General features: G+C 43.0%; 2 long non-coding RNA genes across 5 annotated transcripts in view; one reads left to right on the top strand and one right to left on the bottom strand.

The window, feature by feature from the left end:
* Positions 1-21,531, top strand: part of LOC105491227 (uncharacterized) — a 103,183-nt gene that overhangs the window by 43,048 nt on the left and 38,604 nt on the right. For 3 of the 4 annotated variants that reach the window (XR_011616598.1, XR_011616599.1, XR_011616597.1), the window contains one exon: positions 9,675-9,793. This is a non-coding gene — a long non-coding RNA (uncharacterized lncRNA). Of the gene's footprint in view, positions 1-4,817; positions 4,965-9,674; positions 9,794-21,531 lie in introns of all 4 variants that reach the window. The other variant, XR_011616600.1, reaches the window with a different exon arrangement.
* The window catches only part of LOC139359924 (uncharacterized), a 57,244-nt gene that overhangs the window by 7,902 nt on the left and 27,811 nt on the right, over positions 1-21,531 (bottom strand). The window contains exons 2-3 of the long non-coding RNA XR_011616601.1: positions 12,565-12,864; positions 11,801-11,873 (exon numbers count right to left, since the gene is read on the bottom strand). This is a non-coding gene — a long non-coding RNA (uncharacterized lncRNA). The remainder of the gene's footprint in view (positions 1-11,800; positions 11,874-12,564; positions 12,865-21,531) is intronic.

The raw sequence follows: 21,531 nt of genomic DNA, 5'->3' as shown, positions 1-21,531 counted from the left end.
AAATTCAACTGAGGTTCTATCTAATTCTGTCTCTGGATGCTCACTCAGACTTCTGTCAACCTCTCAGTGACAGAAATAGTCTGATGAGAATAAGATCAATACTGGGCTCAAGTACCCAAGTAAGTATCCCAGTCTCTGTTGAGGGGACTCAAATGGAAGAAAAGACCTTATGCCCGCCTACCCTTAGATCACAAGTGTCTGCTCTCAGGCCACCCCTTAGAGGAAGGGCTAGTGGAGCCATCTCTTTTGTACAAGGGACTTCCTTGAGCTCCTTTAAAGTGTAGAAAGCACCCCACCATGTTAACTGGAACGCCCTTTCCAAGTGCAGCCAGAATCAGACTTTAGAAATTCTCTGGGCTTCTCTGAGTTAATAACTGTCCATCTTGCACCTGGCTGGCCTGCACGGCTCTGGGCCCTGAACTCTGGCCAGCAGCTATATCTGAGCTGAGGCCCACCTGCTCCTTGGAGAGCTGAAGCCTCCAGAATGAGCACACATTAATGTGATTTCCTTGTGGTTAGGATGCTGAAAAGGCCTAGTGTGGCTCTAGGAGAAAATCATGGCATCAGGCATGCAGACCTGGCAAAGGATGTGCTGGAAAACCTGGCAGTGTGACAAACTTAAAGAGAAGGGAAGAACTTGCATCAATAAAGTTTATTGCATTTTTAAATGTTTTCTTTAGATGTTTGTTATTAAATTTCTGGGAAAGATAGTACAGTTTAGTGAAGGGGGTGAAAAACACAGTCCCCCATCTTGAGTATAGCCTAGGAATTTTTTTCTATATTTCTGTATAAATGTGTATACACATTTTTTATTGTAAAAGTGTACATACTGTTTATTTAAAGTGGGGTCCATGGACTGGTAGCCCTGGAATCACTTGAGAGTGCAATGGAAATGTGTAATCTTGTGCTGACCCCAGATTTGTCAAATGATAGTTTTAGCAAGATCTTTAGGTGGTGGAAGGGCACATAGACTATAAAGCTGAACAGTGTCCAGTGGTGTGAATGTGCCATGAATAATTTCATTAATCTCCTTTTAGCTTAAAAAAAATGCTTTGTCTAAATTTTCATGATCACATGCTACAATATAGTGAAAAATGCTACAAAATAGTTTTTTGCATTCAACTTAGTACAAACAATGATGACGGTGATCACCATTATTACTATGATTTATTGAGTGCTAATTACATGCTAGGTCCTGTGATGAAAGCTTTACAAGAATTATCTCATCTCCTCCTTATCAGGGCCTCCTACATAGGGGCTATCTCTCATTTAGAAATGATGTTACAGAGGCATATTTTAAATAAAGTATTTCAAATAATTATGATATTTTAAATATTGATATTACTATAACTGATGATAATGGTGATAGCCCATATTGGTCACACGCTACAGAGACTGTATTAACTGCTTTATGTTCATTTTCTAAATCTGAACTTCAAAGGCTGAAGAGGCGAGTGTTATTATTAACCCTCTTAAAATCGAGGTAAACAAGCTCAGAGGTTAAAAATCTTGTCTGAGGTCACATCTCAAGATCACAGTAGAATCCCAATCTGGACGTGGACTTGCTGGGCTCCTCCACTCTCAGTCATCATGGTTCAGGAAGAGGAATGTGCTAATTTGCTTTCAGTTCTTCAGTGCATTATTGGGACCTCACCTCTCTGTCACTGTTGAGCTCCTAAGCAGGCCATTCTTCTCCCAAATCCTTTGTGTGTGAATAGAGAAGGGGATTCACCCACCGCACTGCCTCCTTCGGGGGATGGGCTGAGAGAACAGAGGATTTGTTCCTAATCACAGATCTACACAGCAGAGCTGCAGGCATCGGAATCCTCAGACATTCAGACTGGCCAGCCCGTGTGGCAAATATCCCAGGACTTTGCAGGGAACAATGGGCAATGAACTGCAGGTGACCCGACCTGCTAATCGCTCCCTGATTACCAGGTAATCAGTGCCTTGTTTGGGACGCTGAATCCCAATTCCCTTTGGACTGGGCTGGGCCTTGGCAGACAGTCACCTGGTTAATGTGGCAGGGGCGAGGCAGAGGGTCATGTGCTCCAGTGCACGGAGTGGCCAAAGGCCGCCTTTGGGGAAGTGATCACAGGGTCTGTCTCTCCCTCTGATCCTGGGCAACTACAACATTTGTCAACAACATGGAAGTGAAGCGAGGTGGAGAAGTAAAGGCCAGTGCCTCTTTCCTGAAGCCTATGGAAAAAAACAAATGAATTGACTTTTAAAGGCACAGAGAAAACAGAAGTGTTCTTTTTTCAGAATTTCTCAAAAGAAGATATTATATGGAAGGTTGAATTCACCACCACCAAGACCCCCACAGCTACCACCTCCATAATCAATATCATCACCACCTCATCACTGTTATCACTTCTACTGTCATGGGAACCACCACCCCACCCCCACCCTCACCACCACCACCACCTCCACCACCACTACCACCACCACTACCATCATCATTACCATCACCACCACCAGCAACAACCCTGCTATTTCCACCAGCACTCCACCACCACCATACCACTACCACCACAGTTGCCATCCCCTCCCTTACCATCGCCTCTACCACCACCACCACCATTACCACCACCACCATCACCATCATGATCATCATCCCTCTCCCACCACCACCACCATCACCATCATCATCACCACTGCTGCCACCATTACCACTCCTTCCCCACCATCACCACCTCCACCACCATCACCGCATCCCCACCTCCACCATCACCACCACCAACACCATCATCACCATGCCCTTCCCACACCTCCCACCAATACCATCTCCATCACCACCACTACCACCACCACCACCATCACTACTATCACCATCACCACTACTGTCACCATCACCCCACCCCCTCCTCCCATCACCACCTCCACCACCATCCCCACCTCCACCATCACCACCACCACCAACATCATCACCATGCCCTTCCCACACTTCCCACCAACACCATCTCCATCACCACCACTACCACCACCACCACCATCACTATCACCATCAACATCACCACTACTGTCACCATTACCCCACCCCCTCCCCACCATCACCACCTCCACCATCACCCCACCCCTACCTCCACCATCACCACCACCAACACCATCATCACCATGCCCTTCCCACACCTCCCATCAACACCATCTCCATCACCACCACTACCACCACCACCACCATCACTACTATCACCATCACCATCACCACTACTGTCACCATCACCCCACCCCCTCCTCCCATCACCACCTCCACCACCATCACCCCATCCCCACCTCCACCATCACCACCACCAACACCATCATCACCATGCCCTTCCCACACTTCCCACCAACACCATCTCCATCACCACCACTACCACCACCACCACCATCACTATCACCATCAACATCACCACTACTGTCACCATTACCCCACCCCCTCCCCACCATCACCACCTCCACCATCACTCGACCCCCACCTCCACCATCACCACCACCAACACCATCATCACCATGCCCTTCCCACACCTCCCATCAACACCATCTCCATCACCACCACTACCACCACCACCACCATCACTACTACTATTACCATCATCATCACCACTACTGTCACCATTACCCTACCCCCTCCCCACCATCACCACCTCCACCATCACTCAACCCCCACCTCCACCATCACCACCACCAACACCATCATCACCATGCCCTTCCCACACCTCCCATCAACATCATCTCCATCACCACCACCACCAGTACCACCACCACCACCATCATTACTTCTGGCCCTGCTGCCACACCACCACCACCACCATAGCTGTCACTACCATTACCAACACTGCCATCACTGCTAAACCATTGCTACCACCATTATCACTATTATCACCACCCACACCACCACCACCAGCACCACTGCTACCACCACCAACACCATCACACCACTACGAGGACCACCACCTTCACCAATTACTTATCATCATTAGTATCACCACTGCCAAGAACAATGAAAACAACACCATCACTGCTGTTCCCACCACCATAACACCACCACAATAGCTGCCACGCCTAACTCACATGGCCATATTCCAAGAAAGCAGTTTACAGTAGTATTTTTAAAACACTGATTTGAGAGTCAGACAAATTTAGGATCTATTCCAAGAAGTACTAGTTGTTTGAGTTTAAATAATTAATTAACCTTTGAAACTTAATTCCCCCAAATAAAAAAATAGAAACAGTAATAGAGCCAGCTCATAGGAATGTGGTTCAGACCAAACAGTTATCACAATGTTTGACCGGTAACTCAACGAAAGTTCACTATCTCTATTATCAGTATTTCCGCCCCAACTCCTTTTTAATACACAGCTGCTCCCCTAGCATTTTTGCTTGAAAATGGGTGAGGAAAGGACAATTTATCCCTTTATTTCTAAATCTCATGGGACCCCCTAGGCTGCCTGACATCCCTTAGAAGGGGTCTGGTCATAGCAGTATGGGTTGAAGAAAGTTCCAAATTTGGAACTCAGCTGTCTGGATTTGAATCCAGATCTGCGTTTTAAAATCTATCGGGCCTTCAAAATGTGTCTGTCCTCTCGGAGACTTCCTCTTCTAAAAAGTGGGGAGTCATATCTTTTCCTTGAAGCATCTGGGGAGGATTCCATGAGATAAGATAGAGAAAAGCCCCAGGAGATGATGGGCAGAGAGTAGGTACTCAATGCATGGAGTTGACTTTGATGTGCTGATATTTCAGTTTTGAATAAATAATTATAAGGAAGTGAAAAACATACACACTGCTCTAGAGAACCTTCTACTGGGGAATAAAATCCAGTCTTTCTCTCTTCCAGATGGAGCTGAGCCTGGCTTTCTAACCGGTTCTCTGGGTGTACTGCAAAGGTCTAATAAAAGGCACCTTTGCCCAGTTGCTTCAATTCTAGGAAGCTGTTCAATGTTTGACTCTATTTCTCCATACTCATTTGAAAACGGTTCATCAGGTTAGTTCAGTTGAATTATTGCTCCTTGGGAGTTTTCCAAACCCTGGATTTCCTTCGGAGAGAGCTAGATTCGATTCCATTCTGGGAATCCAGCTCCTTGCCCCTCTCTGTGACCCGTGGTCGCAAATGCAGTAAAAATATCCTGCCGCCTCCTGCACTGAGAGAGGACTCCCTGGCCTCCTGCTTAGAGATGGAATCTCATCTCTTGGGAGTTTCAGAGCAAGAACGTTAGACAAGCTGTCTGTTTTCCTTCTTCATTTCTACAGTTTGGTCACCGACATTTTGGTAGCAGATAGTAGCAATAATGGGTACTCCTAAAAGTATATATATGGTAAGAAGAAGAAAGGGAAAAAATATCATTCTATCCAATCACATTTGTCTCCTCCATACCCCGTATGAAGTGTTACTCAGTAGATTTTGTTGAACAAACCACAAAGTGAAAGAACTTTCAGTACAATTCCATCCATGGTCACTTAGTACAGACTACATATCAGGGAGTCAAGGGAGACAGGGAAGAATTCTGAACCCACCTAAACAAACTCCTTAGAATCAACTTTAGCAAATGCAGCACCTGGCTAGGGCAATTCTCGAATCTCCTAAGGAACACCAGGACAGGTAGACTGTTAGCCAGAATGTTAGACTGTTAGACTGTTAGCATGAAACACATGCAGTGTTTCATGTTCTGAGTTTTCTTTCTTGTGAAAGTCTAGATTCCACTACCCAGTGAGAAAGAAAGGATGCAGGAAAGAAAATTTATTAGCAGATTGTCCACAAAGTCTCTTTCAAATAGTTTCAAATTTCACTCCCATCTCTACGGTCTTGAGTCTTTCTTCAGGGTAGACTGACCCTTTTAATTCTCCACCTACCTGTGGATAGAATCTAAACTCTTCTTTGTGCCAGTTGCTACATCAAAGGTTTTACTGCCATTTAATTCTCCAAGCAACCCTGATTGCTTGCCTTTTCTTATTTTTTCACCCAGTACTGCATTTTCAAAAAACTTCACATACTGCTAATTAGTGATTCCAGATAATTGTTTCTAACTACTGCATGGTAATCCATAAAGGGCAGCTCTTCAATTTACTTTCCCATTTTTGCAGCTAAGGACCCCCTGGTTGCCTCTCTGGCCCAGCAATCACAGGTCTTGGCTGCATGAAATCCTCTTAGATTCCCTCTTCTGGACCCAAGTGAGGATTCTTTGGGATATTCTGAAAGGGAACTACTGATTCTAATGTACATAGATGCTCAATTTTTGTGAGTTTATTCTTTAGATCGGTTTCACTTCTATAATCCTAAGAACTGGACATGAAGAGTCGTGTGTTCTCACATCTTAGACCTGGCATTATCCAGCTTTCCCATTTTTACCAATCTGATGAGTAGAAACTTATAACTCATTGAATTTGGTTTGCTTTTCCCTGATTTTGAGCTTTGTATTATTATGTGAACCATTTGGATTATTACCTCTGTGATTTACCTGTCATATTCTTTGCCTCTGTTTATTTTTGCTTGTTTGTTTCTTTTTTTACTTTTATTTTTATTTTTGAGATGGATTCTCGCTCTGACGCCCAGGCTGGAGTGCAGTGGTGTGATCCTGGCTCACTGCAACCTCCGCCTCCCGGGTTCAGGCAGTTCTCCTGCCTCAGCCTCCTGAGTAGCTGGGACTACAGGCACCCACCACCACACCCAGATAATTTTTGTGTTTTTAGTAGAAATGGGATTTCACCATGTTGGCCAGGCTGATCTCAAACTCCTGACCTCAGGTGATCCGCCCGCCTCGGCCTGGGAGTACAGGTGTGAGCCACCAAGCCCAGACCTTTTTTTGTTTTGTTTTGTTTTGTTTTGTTTTGTTTTGTTTTGTTTTGTTTTGTTTTAAAGAGACAGGGTTTTACTCTGCTGCCCTGGCTGGAGTGTATGGTGTGATGCTAGTTCACTGTAGCCTTGAACTCCTGGGCTCAAGCGATCCTCCAACCTCAGCCTCCTCAAGTAGCTACGACTACAGGTGCACACCACTACATCTGGCTAATCTTTTTATTTTTATTTTTGTAGAGACTAGATCTCACTATGCAGCTCAGGCTGATTCTGACCTCCTGGTCTCAAGTAATCCTCCCACCTTGGCCTCCTGAAGTGCTAGGATTGCAGGTATGAACTGCCATACCCAGCCCTTTGCCCCGTTTCTGATGGATTTTATGATCCTTTTCTTGTTAACTTACAGGTTACTCTCATATATCCTATATTGGTTGTTAGTCAGTTGTAAATGTTGCACATATTGTGTTTCAATTTTTTAATTTTTAACTTCATCTTTACAATTTTTCATTAAAAAGAAATCCTCAACTTTGGTGTCATCAAACACTTCATTTTTTTTTTTTTTTTTTGCTTTATATTTGGTAATTTTAGGTCTTCTTTAGAAAGTTTCTCCCCACCTCTACATTGTAAAAACACTCTTCTAAATTTTCTTTTGTTAACCATTTAAGCTTTCCTCTCATACTGGATATCATATGCATCTGGAGTCCACCTTCGTGTACTATAGAAATATAGATGTTATTGGGCCAGGCGCGGTGGCTCACGCCTGTAATCCCAGCACTTTGGGAGGCCGAGGTGGGCAGATCACAGTTCAGGAGATCGAGACCATCCTGGCTAACACGGTGAAGCCCCATCTCTACTAAAAATACAAAAAAATTAGCCGGGTGCGGTGGCGGCGCCTGTAGTCCCAGCTACTCGGGAGACTGAGGCAGGAGAATGGCATGAACCCGGGAGGCGGAGCTTGCAGTGAGCCGAGATCGCGCCAGTACACCCCAGCCTGGGCGACAGAGCGAGACTCCGTCTCAAAAAAAAAAAAAAAGAAAGAAAAAAATATAGATGTTATTCTTCTCCATATGGTGAACCAGTTTCTCAATACCATCTACTAAATAATCTAACCATTCCCTATGATTTTTAAACCATGTTAAACATGTTTCAAGTCCTCATTTATAAGGAGGCCTGTCTTCTAGGCCTCTGTTCTGTTCACTGGTCTCTGTTCTCAAGCCAGAAGCAGACCAATTTTACGATGATGGTTTTGTAGGAGGTCAGCATTTTGTAGGATAAGCCCCTCCTCCATATTCCTCTTCTTCACAGTTGGCCTAGCTCTCTTGGGGGACTTTACTCTTCTGTATCCATTTTAGCATTAATTTTTCTGTGTTCTACAACAATAAATTTTTTAAAACACGTCCAGCTGGAGTGTTTTGTTTTGTTTTGTTTTGTTTTGTTTTTGCAATTGCATTGCGTTGCATTTTCTTTTCATCCTTTAAATAAAACAAGACGTTTTTCTTCAGGTGTTTTTCAGGTATAAGCTGAGTCTTTGAGACATGCTCTCATTTCACATTGTAAGTCAAGGGTGTAACTCCAGTGAGGAACACTGGCGCTCTTCTCCAGACCAGCACTGTCCCACGGCACCCAGAGAAGCGTTAGCTTTGGTGCTGGGTTGGGATAGTTCTGTTAATGCCTGATTCCCTTCTTGAGTAATGACTCTGCTCAGGAAACTGTGCCTCAGGGCTCAGATTTCCCCCCATTTAAACTTGTGGCTTCTTGGCCTGGAGCTTGTTCCCTTCCCAAAATGTTTGTTAGTGCAGTGGCTTTTTATGGCACTTTATGGAAAAATTAAGGGGTGGGGGTGATGACCATATTCTGCAAATCAGCCCGTCTTTAACCTTCGTTTACTGGAATTTGAGTCCTCTGCATACCTTGTTAGCAGAAAAAACTTCAAATATATTTTTTTCCATCCAAGCTCACAATTGGAATGTTCTTTACCTCTTAACTCAGGCCAGGACAAATGTGGCCCAGGTTCTGAAAAACAGCCTCTTATTTAAAAGGGTTGTACAGCAGCCTTTGCACAACATTTACGACTGCAGTTATCTGCACGTGGATCTGGAGGGGGCCTGGCCTGTGAGAATCAGAAGAGAGGCCACTTCATCCTGCAAATTGCTCAGGCGGGCAGTGTTGGTGAACTCACCCGTCACTCCCCTGAGCCCCTTTCCAGCTTTAAAATCTTTCCTGGGAAACTATTGGATTAGAAAGGAGCCCTTCAGATGGTGGCAGTTTCTCTGCTTCTGGAAAAGGGGCTTAGGAGACTTAAGATACAACCTAGTCTCAGATAAAGGGCGGGAAGTCAGAGCTATTGGCTGTGGTACTAGCAGAGGAACAAAGGCCAAAACAAGGTCTTCCAGACATGTCATGTTTTTCTTAGAACTAGGGCCTATATTACACACAAATTTGAGATTATCTCTGACATTTATCTAAAATTAACTGTGGTTTTCAAATGAAAAACATTTAGGGGAGGATCAGATAAGAAGGAGGCCTATTTATAATATTTGCCACAGGGAGGGAAAGGGAAGAGAAAAAGCAAGAGCGAGAACAAGAGTGAGAGCAAGAAAGAGAGAGAACGAGAGAGATCCTTAAAATGATACTAAACATTCTTGCGACACCATAAGCCATAACTCTGACTCTCTTTCCCTGCCTTTTATGAATAACGGAAAAGAGAACTTTTATCCTGATCCACCGTAGTTTCTTAGAGAAAATCCCGCTCCCAACTAGAATGCTGGATTTCCATCTCATTCTGGATGTAGCTGGAATTGGGTTACAATCATTCTGAACCACTGAGTGTGACACAAGTCAAAATCTTTGTTCCTAGAGATTGAGATATTAGTCAGTGATGTCTGGCTCTGAAATGGTTATTTATAGATTGGAACGACCTGGAGCAGCCAGCAGAGTGACAAATGAGGAAGAGGACAGAATCCAGCTGAAGAAGCTCCGGAAGATACCATTTGAAGTCTGAGTGCTTGAACTCGCAAAGAAAGCACGTGAGTACACACTAGCACTTGAGCTCTTAATTTTAAACAGAATAAAGAATATACTGCTAGTATTGTCATTTTACAGATAGGGAAATTGAGACTCAACAAGGCTACCTGGATAGAAAGAAAATGAGCCAGAATTTCAAGCAAGCCTGAGCTTAGAATCTACACCTTTTTTTTTTTTTTTTTTTTTTGAAACAGGGTCTTACTTCGTCACCCAGGCTGGAGTTCAGTGGTATTAGGTTGGTACAAAAGTAATTACGGTCTTTGCCGTTTAAAACTAGAGCCTGAAACTGCAATTAATTTTTCACCAACCTAATGCACTTACCAGAGCTCACTTAAGCCTTGACCTCCTGGGCTCAAGTGATTCTCCCACCTCAGCCTCCCAAGTGGCTGGGACTATAAGCAGGCATCACCCTGCCCACCTGCCCAGCTAGCTTTGTGTGTGTGTGTGTGTGTATGTGTCTGTGTGTGTGTGTGTGTGTGGAGACAGGGTTTTGCCATGTTGTCCAGGCTGGTCTTTAACTCCTGAGCTCAAACTATCCTTCTGCCCTGGCCTCCCAAAATTCTGGGATTACAGGCATGAGCCACTGTACCCGGCCCAGAACCTATGCTCCTAACTTCCACACCAATTGACCTTGATTCAGTCATTTTCATTTCTATAGTACTTGGCATAATTTCACTTTGCACACAGTATCTATAGATAATCATTCCAGGGCAAAGACAGAAAGATCTAGGCCTGTGTGTGTTGAGGGAGGGATGTATTCAAAAGAGAAACTCCTTGAGGACAGCAGCAACAACCGTTCAAATAAGACACCATCTATGGAGCACACAGTGTGTGACCGCCGCTGCATGCTACTGCATATAATCGTCATAAGATAATTTATGTTATTACATGTGTATTACTGCATGTAATCTTCACGTGTTATTGCCTCTAACAAGTTATGTATTTACATATAGTCTCATAACTGTGTATAGAAGGCCATTTTAGAGATGGAAAACTGAGGCTCAGAAGCAGTAATTGTCTTGTTAGTCAGATTTAGCCAGGGTTTGGACTGTGAAATGCAGAGGACCACTTACTTTTCACTACACCATAAATGCTCCTCACCACTGAGGCATGTCAAATACCAAATATCTCCAGGAACCTTAGGCTACGTCTCCATTGTTTTTGCCTTTTTCCCCCCTAGGCACAGGTTGGCAAAGAACAAATGATCCCAAACACCAAACAGCCCAGTTGGAAACATTTAACCCACATACTTTCAGACTTTCTGGCATGGACCAACCTCTTGTCTTACCTTTGTTCCTGGCCAGAAAGAAATGGCATAAAAAGGACAGTTTTTGTAACCCCTTTGAGCTCTAAACCATGTTTCCTGTGCACATAGCAGATCTTACAGAAACCAAGCACTTCTTTTAGGCATCTATATTCTTAATGCCCTAAGTCAAGTGCCCAGATGGTTAAGACAACTGTACCAACGGAAACATTTTTTTAAAAATATCCTAACACAACATGAAGTGACCATCACGAATTCAAAGAAGCAGGCATATTTCTTAAAGGTTGAAAAGAGGTGAGTCTTTCACAAGATGCTAGCTCAAGGCCATATTTGCACAAGTATAGTCATTCCTCTAGCAAGGTTTTGTTTATCTGGCCATTAAAAAAAAATTAAAACAACTTTTACTTTCGGCTGTTTGAACAAGGACTGTTTTTCCAGCTGTGCAGTCTAAGGAGGATACAAGTGGCCTGGTTTGGTTATATTTTTTCCAGAATAGGAGGAAAGTTTCCTACACAATTCTGCTCGGGCTAAACTGCATACAGAGCAGTTTATTTATACTGTTTTCTCGCACACCTGTTTGGATATGGGCTATTTTCTGGTATTTAAACATACCATTTCTTGCCAATTGCTTTATCTTCAGAGTCCTATGGTTTGGCTGCAAATGTTTCTTATTAACTCAGAAAGAAACACCAATTCCTCCACGAACATTATTAGTGAGGACTAAGATAACTTAATTGTTACTTACTTCAAACGTGTTATCACTGAAGAACTTTATCCCAGAAATCCTTTCGAAATAAGGTAGAGGCCATTTCACTATGCTTAAAGGGAAAAAAAGGAGTAACGAAGCCTTTTTGGAAGACAATCCTTTAATAAAACATCGTTTTTCTTTAAAAAGAAATAAAAAAGCCACCTGCTTATTTTGAGCTAGTATGTTGCGATGGAAGGAAAACATTGCCATTCTAGTCTGTAATGGGCTATTTTACCCACTAAGGAAGCGCTGGGATACACAGATGGCAGCCTGAGAATTTGGGTGAAAGTCCTGACTCCACTCACATGACCTTCTCTGAATCACTTAAACTCTAGGTACTTCTCTTATTTTATCAGTAAAACGTGGGTCATAATAGCTATCTGGTAACTAGATCATTTAAATCGACCCGTAGATATTAAATAGCTATGATAGGATAAAGCTTGGTCTAGGCCCTGGGGTACGGAGATGAATGAGACAAAATCTTTATATCTAGAAATTCACAGTCCATAATCCTGTACATAGTAGGCCTCTCTTCTATGTTAGGGGAACCTGACATTTATGTGTAGATTCATTAGTAGCTAACTATAAAGTCAAAACTGAACCTGTAGAGTTGAAATCTAACTGTTTATGTGAAGGGGTTAGTTTTATCTTGCAGCTAAAAAAGCAGACTAAAATGCTAACGTAACAAACTCTATTAGTTATCAATAGCTGTGTTACAATCCATCCCCAAAGTGTAGTGGTTTAAAAAAATAGGCACTTACTGCTCACAGTTTCTGTAAGTCAGAGCCCTTGGGTCGTTCAGTTGGATGCCTCTGCCTTAAGGTCTTTCCATAGGCTGCAATTTGTTTGCTGGCCAGGGCTGCAGTCTCATCTGAAGGTTCAACTAAATGGAGATCTTCTTCCCAGCACAATCAAATAGCTGTTGGCATTATTCAGTCTTGTAGAGGCTGCTGTACTGAGCACCTTAGTTCCTGGCTGGCTGTTGGCTGGAAGGCATTCCCTCAGTTTCTTGACATGTGTGCCTCTCCATAGGGCAGTACATAAAAAGGCAGCTAGTTTCCCTGAGTAAGAGGGAGTGAGCAAAAACGAAACCACATTCTCTCTGTAACCTAATTTTAGAAGTGACATTTCATCACTTTTTCAATCATCTGTTTACCTGAAGAGAGCCAGAATATCCAGCCCACACTCACGGGGAGTAGATTACACAAAGACAGGACTATTGCAAGGCAGTGATATCTGGGGCCATCTTAGCAGCTGCTTACCATACAAATAGAAGCTACAATGGGTAAAGATCCAACAGCAGCCTCGACCTTATCTCATTATAATGGGTTTGGTTCCATAGAGTATCCACTTTCTGACACAGCAGGGCAGCCCCCTCCACATCTCCACGAGAAACTTCTGTTTCACTTGCAGGGCAAATCTTCTGAGACATAACCACAATGGCCTTCCCTGAAACCGTTTCATGGAGGTTTCTCCAAAGAGGAGCTATCTCTACACCTAGCAGCTCCCATCATATCCTGAGATGATGGCACTGGGATAACACAGCCCCAGGCCTACGGTCCTAGGAGTCTTCTTCTTTTCCTCTCCCTTCAACATGGATCTCTTTTATTTTTGAAGCCTCAGTTGTGAAATAGAAAGACTGGACAACTCTTACCACATGGAGTTGCGAGGATTAAATAAGAGAAGCAGTTAACAGAAGTGCATATTGTGTATTTCAGATTGTAGGTCCACTATACTCTAAAACTCACCCCTGCTTTCTGGATTTTAGAATGTTTCCAGAAAGACAAATAATCACTGCTCGATAACATGATTATGAGACAAATAATCCTAAGGCAGAAATATGAGCAGGGATTATATGGGCCAATCCAAATGAATGTTGGCTGTAACCTCACATCAGGAGTCTGAAAGTCTGCTATGGTGCCAGACAACCTTCAGTTGCTTGATTTTGGAGTAATGGGGAGTGGGCAAAAGGTAATGTTCCAAAGAAGGCCAGTGTGGCCAGGGCTTGGCACTGGGGGCTCAGAGCAGTAATAAATCATCAACAATTACAAAAGTATTGTCTTCAGTGTTTTAAATGGTAAGCATACAGTGAGGTGTAGAGTTTTACTGATTGCCATCAGCTCTGAGAATGGGCATGGTAGAAATACAGGGTGAAATGACCTGACTTGTTTAGAGGATTTGAGAAAATCTTCTCTGACAGAGACTATAGCATAAAACAGGAAGATAAGTAGAGGTTATAAAGGTGAAAATAAGGGGGAAAAGCATTTTATCACATGGGAACTTCCTGTGCAAAGACCCTGAGACTAGAGAAGGCATGACATATTCTGAGATCCGTGGACAATATGGGGACACTAGAGTAGGGAGGACAAGAGACAGACTGTGACCATTCTAAGTCATGGGAACGATTTGGACTTTGATTTTACAGGCTCCAAGGAAAACAAGCCACTGAAGGGATGTAAGCAAAGGCATGATAGTATCAGCTTTTCATTCCAAGGGATCATTCCAGCTAAAGATCGCAGCACATAGTCATTGTAAGAATTATTATGAATTTTCCCTGTTTCTCATTGCCATTGCAAACAGAAAGACCCAGTTAGTTAAAGAACACATGCGCTCTGCTGCCTGCCCTCTTGGGGAACACAAATAAAGCCTGTGGACCTTTGGATTCAACCCACCAAAGTCTGGGTCCAAGTCTCCAGAATTAGTCAGGCAGCACAAATAATAGATACCCTACCCCCAATCCCTGCTGCCATGGTCTGAGTAATATTTTAAAGATACTAGCACAAATCCTAATGTTATTTAGAGGATTAAACACTTGATTGGGCCAGGCATGGTGGCTCACGCCTGTGATCCCAGCACTTTGGGAGGCCAAGGCAGGCGAATCATGAGGTCAGGAGATCAAGACTGTCCTGGCCAACATGGTGAAACCCCGTCTCTACTAAAAATACAAAAATTAGCTGGGCGTGCTGGCATGCACCTGTTGTTCCAGCTACTCTGGGCATGCTGGCACGCACCTGTTGTTCCAGCTACTCAGGAGGCTGAGGCAGGAGAATCACTTGAACCTGGCGAGAGGCAGAGGTTGCAGTGGGCTGGGATCGCACCACTGCACTCAGGCCTGGCAACAGAGCGAGACTCTGAAAAAAAACTTGATTGTGTGTAATAAATCTTGACATAGCATCAATGAGGACAGGAGACAGACCTAGCATTCTTGAAGACCAATATGCCAGTCGCGTTACTTAACAATATTTTCTTTAATCTCTACAACATCTTCTTGAGGGTAGAGTTATCATACACACTTCTCAAATGATTAAAAAAAAATAAGGTTCAGAAAGATTGTAAAATCCAGGACACTAAACTAGTGAATGGATGTTTATTTCAAAGCTCATTTTCCCACTTGGAGTAGAGTTTTTCTCAGATGACATTGGTGTATAGCCCAGTTTCTCAGCCTCGGTACCATTCACATTGAGGGCTGGATACTTCCTTTTTGTGGGGAGCTATTCTACGTATTGTAGGATGTTTAGCAGCATCCCTGGCCTCTACTCACTAATGTCAGCAGCATTACCCCCAGACGTGACAACCAAAAAGATCTCCAGATATTGCCAATTGTCCCATGGGAAGAAAAATCAAGCCCTAGTTGAGAACCACTGGTACAGAATTTACTCCTCCAGTAAGGTGTTTAACTAGAGATGGCTAAAAATGGTGCATTTCACTGTGTTTGTTCATTGGCTAAATAAGGTCCCATGGCCAGAACCAACATAAATGGAGTGGGGAAATACACTCTTCCCATAGAAAAGAACTGTAGGTCATATGATAACAGGCAAGGATATATAATCCTCTTACAATACAAATAGTTGGAGAAGATAGTAAAATTACTAATTTCAGGTGTGATTCATACTATGAGAGAGTGTAGTGTGCTATGCAAATGATATCAGAGAGAAATAGATTAATCTGGATGGTTAGAGACATCTCTGAAGAAGGGAGTTTTAAACTTAGACCCAGTGGATAAGCCATTGTTAACCACGCAAAGGACAATTGTGTATAAAGGGAGTATTTCTGGCAGAGGGACAAGCATGTGTCCCTCTATAGGAAAATGTAAGTACCTTTGATGATTTCTCCAAAAAACTCAGTGGTCTCAACCAAAAGTCCTGATTTCCATCGGTAAAATATGAAAACAAATATTATTAGTGGTGTTATTTGTTTAATATTAATTATGTGCCAGGGAGTGTGATATAAATAATATGAAGTCTTGGTCACAAGATGCTCAGTCTAGTTAGTTGGGCAATAAACACACCATTAAATTGGCAGCTAGTAAGACATATCAGAGGAATGCACCAGGAAGTAGGTGTGTTGGGAATTTGGAGACTGGCTAGATACTTGTAGCCTGGGGAAGTAGAGGAGACAGAGCTTTAGTTTAACTTGAAGGTTGGTGTATTAGTTCGTTTTCATACTGCTAATAAGGACATACCAGAGACTGGGTAATTTATAAAGGAAAGAGGTTTAATTGACTCACAGTTCAGCATGGCTAGGAAGGCCTCAGGAAACACAATCATGGTAAAAAAGGAAGCAAGTAAATTCTCCTTCATGTGGTGGCAGGAAGAAGTGCAAAGCAAACGGGAAAAAAGCCCCTTATAAAACCATCAGATCTCATGAGAACTCACTCACTATCATGAGAACTGTGTAAGACTAGCCGCCTACATGATTAAATTACCTCCCACGACACCTGGGGATTATGAGAACTACAATTCAAGATGAGATTTGGGTGGGGACACAGCCAAACCATATCAGTTAGGTAAAGATTAAAAGAATCAAGGGAAAGATGACAACATTTCTGATGTGAAAGGTAGCAAAAGCAAAGATGGGGGAATTGGGCTGGAAGGAGACCTGTGAAGCAAAGAAAGGAATCTAAGAAGGAGGAGAAAAAAATTCAATGAGAAGACCCCTGCCAGGTTTAAGCTTTAAATGCCACTCTAAATTTCAGGGTTGAAGCTGATGGGTGACAGCCAAAGGAGAAAAAGGAAGGAGACTTACCAAGTAAAAACAGTGTATTCTAGGACCTGCCTCTCAAAGCGACCGCCATGAACCACCCGCCTCAGCATGTGAGATTGCCCAACCTCAGGTGACCCTGCAGAGCAATGAACAGGGAATCTCATTTTCACAGGACTTCCAGATAATTCTAGTGCTTGTCATAGTTTCAGAAACACAGCACTTGAAAATCAATTTGAATAAATTAAAATAAGAAAAGACAGCAGACAGGGAAGCAAATGAAGTGTCTTCTGCAGGCTTTTAGCATGAACTTCTAAGGATCTTGTTTGTGATTAACCAGAGATATGAGAAGAGACAAGTGATGTGAATGAAGAATCAAAAAGGCATGATACCTGCATGATTAGAGTAGATAATGCACAGACAACACAGAGAGTGGGCAACTGGAAGAAGGAGGAAGAAGAATGCCAGAACCATGATGGACGCAGGAAAGTCAAGGACAGGGTAGGGTGGAGGGCAGCTGATATGTCGAGAGAGAATAAGAAATGGCCTTTTGAACACATTGAGTAGGAATTTCCAGGACAGCCTAACCACGGAGATCTTCAAATGATGTCGTGGAAGATCCAATGGAGGGAAGGGCAGCATGCATTCTCCATGAAGGGAGGACCATTCTTTGGGTCTCCACTCTATTTTCAGTTCCTACAGCAGTAATGGGCATAGAACTGGCACTGAAAAAAAAAATAAAAATGTTAATCAACCAGGAAGGGACACGTAGAGTGATGCACAGACCACCTGCTTGCAGGTACCCTTGGGAACTTGTTATAAATGCATCTCCAGGACCCACCCAAGCCCTACTACTTCCCACTCTCTCAGCGTAGACCTTGAAATATGAACTTTTACCAAGCTAAGAGATTCTGAGACTTTCTCAAATTTGAGGCTTTCAATTATAAAGACAAAGAAATCAAAGCAAGGGAAGACTCAAGATAAAGAATTTGGATGATGTCCACCACTAGGAGAAAGCAGCATGTAATGAAGAAAGAGAAGTAAAGTGAACGCAAAAGTGGCTAAAACTGATCACAATCCATTCGGATCTTCTCGGCATTCAGTATCTCACTTTTTCTGTAATGCATTAATAGTTGTATTGGTCCACTTCTTGGGGGTAATAAGCTCCATAACTTTGCTACCTGGTAGAGAAAGCCTTATTTAACTTTCTTTTGAGCACCAAATGAAATCTACCTTTATGAAATAAGTTTGACATGCATTGATTAAGCTCTTAGTGTGTGAAAGTTGCGCTGATGTCAAGGGATATAAAAATTAGTAAGATTCAGTCCCTGCCATGGAAGCACCCATTGCCTATGTGAGAGACTCACAATAGCAGTAGCAACAGCACCACCATCAATAGTCCATGTGCTGAGAAGTGGTCAAAGGGTAGATTGTGTGAGGGTAACCAAAGCATCGCAGAGGAGTGGAGTACGCCTCTTCAGCAACCCAGGAAGGCTTCTTGGAAGTGGCAGCACATGAAAAATAAGCAGGAATTTTCTATACAGGGAAGATAGGTACAGAGAGAAGGGTTTGGGAGAGAAAGCTGAGATCTGATCCCTGTGGTCCATATGGGTATTTACCCATGGTTACTGGGCATGATGAACACGGACAGGCAGATGAGAATAGAGAAGAGGACTTAGGATTATGGGTGGAGCCCAGCAGACTCCGCCTGTTGAGAGCCATCAAGGTGGCATATGGGTGGAGCTGGGAAGAGGGCTGCCCCTTCCTCCCACACTGCCAGGGCCTCCAGCCCAGTGCCTTGGAAGGCAGAGCCTGCAGAGAGGGAGGGAGTAAAGCAAGTCCTGGCACCCCCTCCCTGTGACTCACTCTTGGCCTTTTGAGCTCTAGCCTTTGCCGAGAAGCCAGGAGGTGCTCAGGGAAGCTGCTGGGAAGTGAGGCCTGGGCTGGCCAAAGCCACCTCTGCCCTCCTTTTCTGTTCAACACACAGGGACAGGCAGTAGACAGATGCTCCTGAGGTTCTAAGATGCCATCAATTGCAGGAGAAAGTCAAGGGACGTGCCTACCAGAGAGGCTGACCGAGGGCTGAGAGGTCAACTGTTATAGGATAGGGAAACTGAGTCTTAGTGATGAAATGGAGTTGCCAAGTCCATACAGTTAGATCTGAGCCAATTCTGCAATCATTCCCAGACCTCCCAATGTGTAGCCAGTGTCTCAAAGAGCGTCACCTTCTGTCAAATGAGAATAAATGAGGCTGACATAAGAATTCAGGCTTCAAGCTATTTTGGTTACCAGAGGCTGGTAAACTATGTCTCACAGGCCAAATCTAGACATGACTATGTATTGCCCATAGCTGCTTTCAAGTTGCAGTGTCCAGTTGAGTCTTAACAACAGAGAGTATACAGTCCACAAAGCCTGAAGTATTTACTATCTGGCCCTTTGGAGAGAAAAAAAAAAAAAAAAAGTGTCAACCCCTTTTGTAACCCAATACTTCTCAGATTTTAGTGTGCCTGAGAATCTACTAGGGAACTGATATAAAATAGTTGGTGCATTTAGAGTAGGACTTAGGAATCTGAAGGTAATAAGAGTCTTAGGGATTTTGATGTAGATAACTCAAGACCACACTTTGAGAAATGAAACTTTGGCCTATCCTTGGCTCAGGGGAGGTAGGGCTGACTCTAGGAGAATCCTGGGCTTTGGGGACCAGGTCTGCAGTTCAGGCTACACCAGGTGGGATCTAAAGGCCTCTATACAGACGTCCAGAGCTCCTCCAGCTTCCACAGAGAAAAGCCCCAGGAGGCCTCTGCAGGGTTACTCACTTGGAAGGCATAGAATCCTGGCCGCAGAGGAATGACTCTCTGTTATCAGCTCTCTGGCTCTCGTGGAGGCATTTTCTCCCTGGCCCTTACCATTCTCATCTGTAAAATAAACCACTCAAATCCTATTTATTCAGATGTCTTTGTGTCCTATGGTTGCTGATCTTTTTTGTTTCATTCTTTCATTCTTTCTTTCTTTTACTTCTTTCTTTTCTTTCTTTCTCTCTTCTTTTTCTTTCTTTTTCTTTCTTTTTCTTTCTTTCCTTCTTTCTTTCCTAATTTTCTTTTTTTTTTTTTTTTTTTTTTTTTTTCAGAGTCTCACTCTGTCATCTAGGCTGGAGTACAGGGGCATGATCTCAGTGTACTGCAACCTCTGCCTCCCAGGTTCAAGTGATTCTCCTGCCTCAGCCTCCGAAGTAGCTGGGCGTACAGGTGTGTGCCACCATGCCTGGCTAATTTTTGTATTTTTAGTAGAGGTGGGGTTGTCACCATGTTGACCAGGCTGGTCTCGAACTCCTTGATCTCAAGTGACCCGCTCGCTTCAGCCTCTCAAAGTGCTGGGATTACAGACGTGAGCCACCACACCCAATCCGGTTGTTGATCTATTATAATGAATGATACACTAATGCCAATGTCGCTGACATCCCCATAACGTTGGCAGAGTACCAGGGAGTGACGATGTGACTCGGCATCTGCTTTCTAATTCCTGGTCTCAGGGGCCAACAGAGCTCATGAAAAGAGACTAAAGGGAAAGTTGTGGAAAAGGGAAAGTTGTTGAGAAAAAATGAATAACCTTCACTGCCAACAAGCGTTTATTCACATAACTAACCATTAGACAATCATCTTTTGTTGAGAACACATAATAAACCTTGTGAGTATAAAGAATTACTACTGGCTCTGCATTGAGAGGCTTATCCTACTGAAGAGCCATGATCATTTTGGCATTTACAATACCCATGGCTTTCATTTGGCTCAGTGGTTACAGAAAAAGAGAGGAATATTAATGTTTTGTGTTAATTTGAAACACTTAAATGTGTTCAATGTTATTTGTATTAGCTACAAAAATTTGTGATAACTTACACACCCAACAATAGAGGACTGGTGTTTAACTGAATGAAAAACTTTCAAACCATAGAACAGTATGCAGCCATCAAAAATTACATGTACTGTGAGGTCTCCAACACTGATGTTTTACTGACCCTGGGAACTGGATCATTCTTTGTGGCGGGGGATGTCTTGTGTATCATAGGTTGTTCAGCAGTATCCCTGGTCTTGAACCACTAGATGTCAAAAGCAAAACCCCTACTCACTCCCCCCAATTAGTTGTCACTAACTGTGACAATTTAAAATGTCTATGCACATTGTCAAATGTCCCCTGGGGGATAAAATTGCCCCCTTGTAGAGACGTATTGGTCCACAGAAAATTTTGGATCATCCTAGAAATTACATACACTAGCATAGGCAAGAAAAACAAAAAAAATGAAAACTGGGCATAGAGTATGATCTTCTCTATAGAAAATAATAGTAGAAGGAGGATGAGGAAAAGAGAAAAGAAAGTGGAAAATGGATAGAAAAAAATGAAAAACTTAGTGACACAGAAAGGACTGGAAGGAAATGGCCCAAAAGCTTAAAAATAGCTGCTTCCAAGTGGTGAGATGATAATCACTTGTGTTTCTATAAATGTTCTGAATATTTTGTAATGTTCTGAAGATTCTACAATAACTGCATATGATTTCAATAAACAGGAAGAACATGGGAAGGAAACAAGTTAAAATACTGAAAACTTGCACAAAGATAGACATTATTTCTGATTTATTTAGGTGTTATTTATATTAGCTACAAAAATTTGTAATAACTTATACACATCTAACAATAGAGGGCTGGTGTTTAACTAAATAAAATACTTTTGGCCGAGGTGGTGGATCATGAAGTCAG

This window comes from Macaca nemestrina, chromosome 18 (genome assembly GCF_043159975.1).
Source record: "Macaca nemestrina isolate mMacNem1 chromosome 18, mMacNem.hap1, whole genome shotgun sequence".
Lineage (NCBI taxonomy): Eukaryota > Metazoa > Chordata > Mammalia > Primates > Cercopithecidae > Macaca > Macaca nemestrina.
This window is presented reverse-complemented; position numbering and strand designations above follow the sequence as displayed.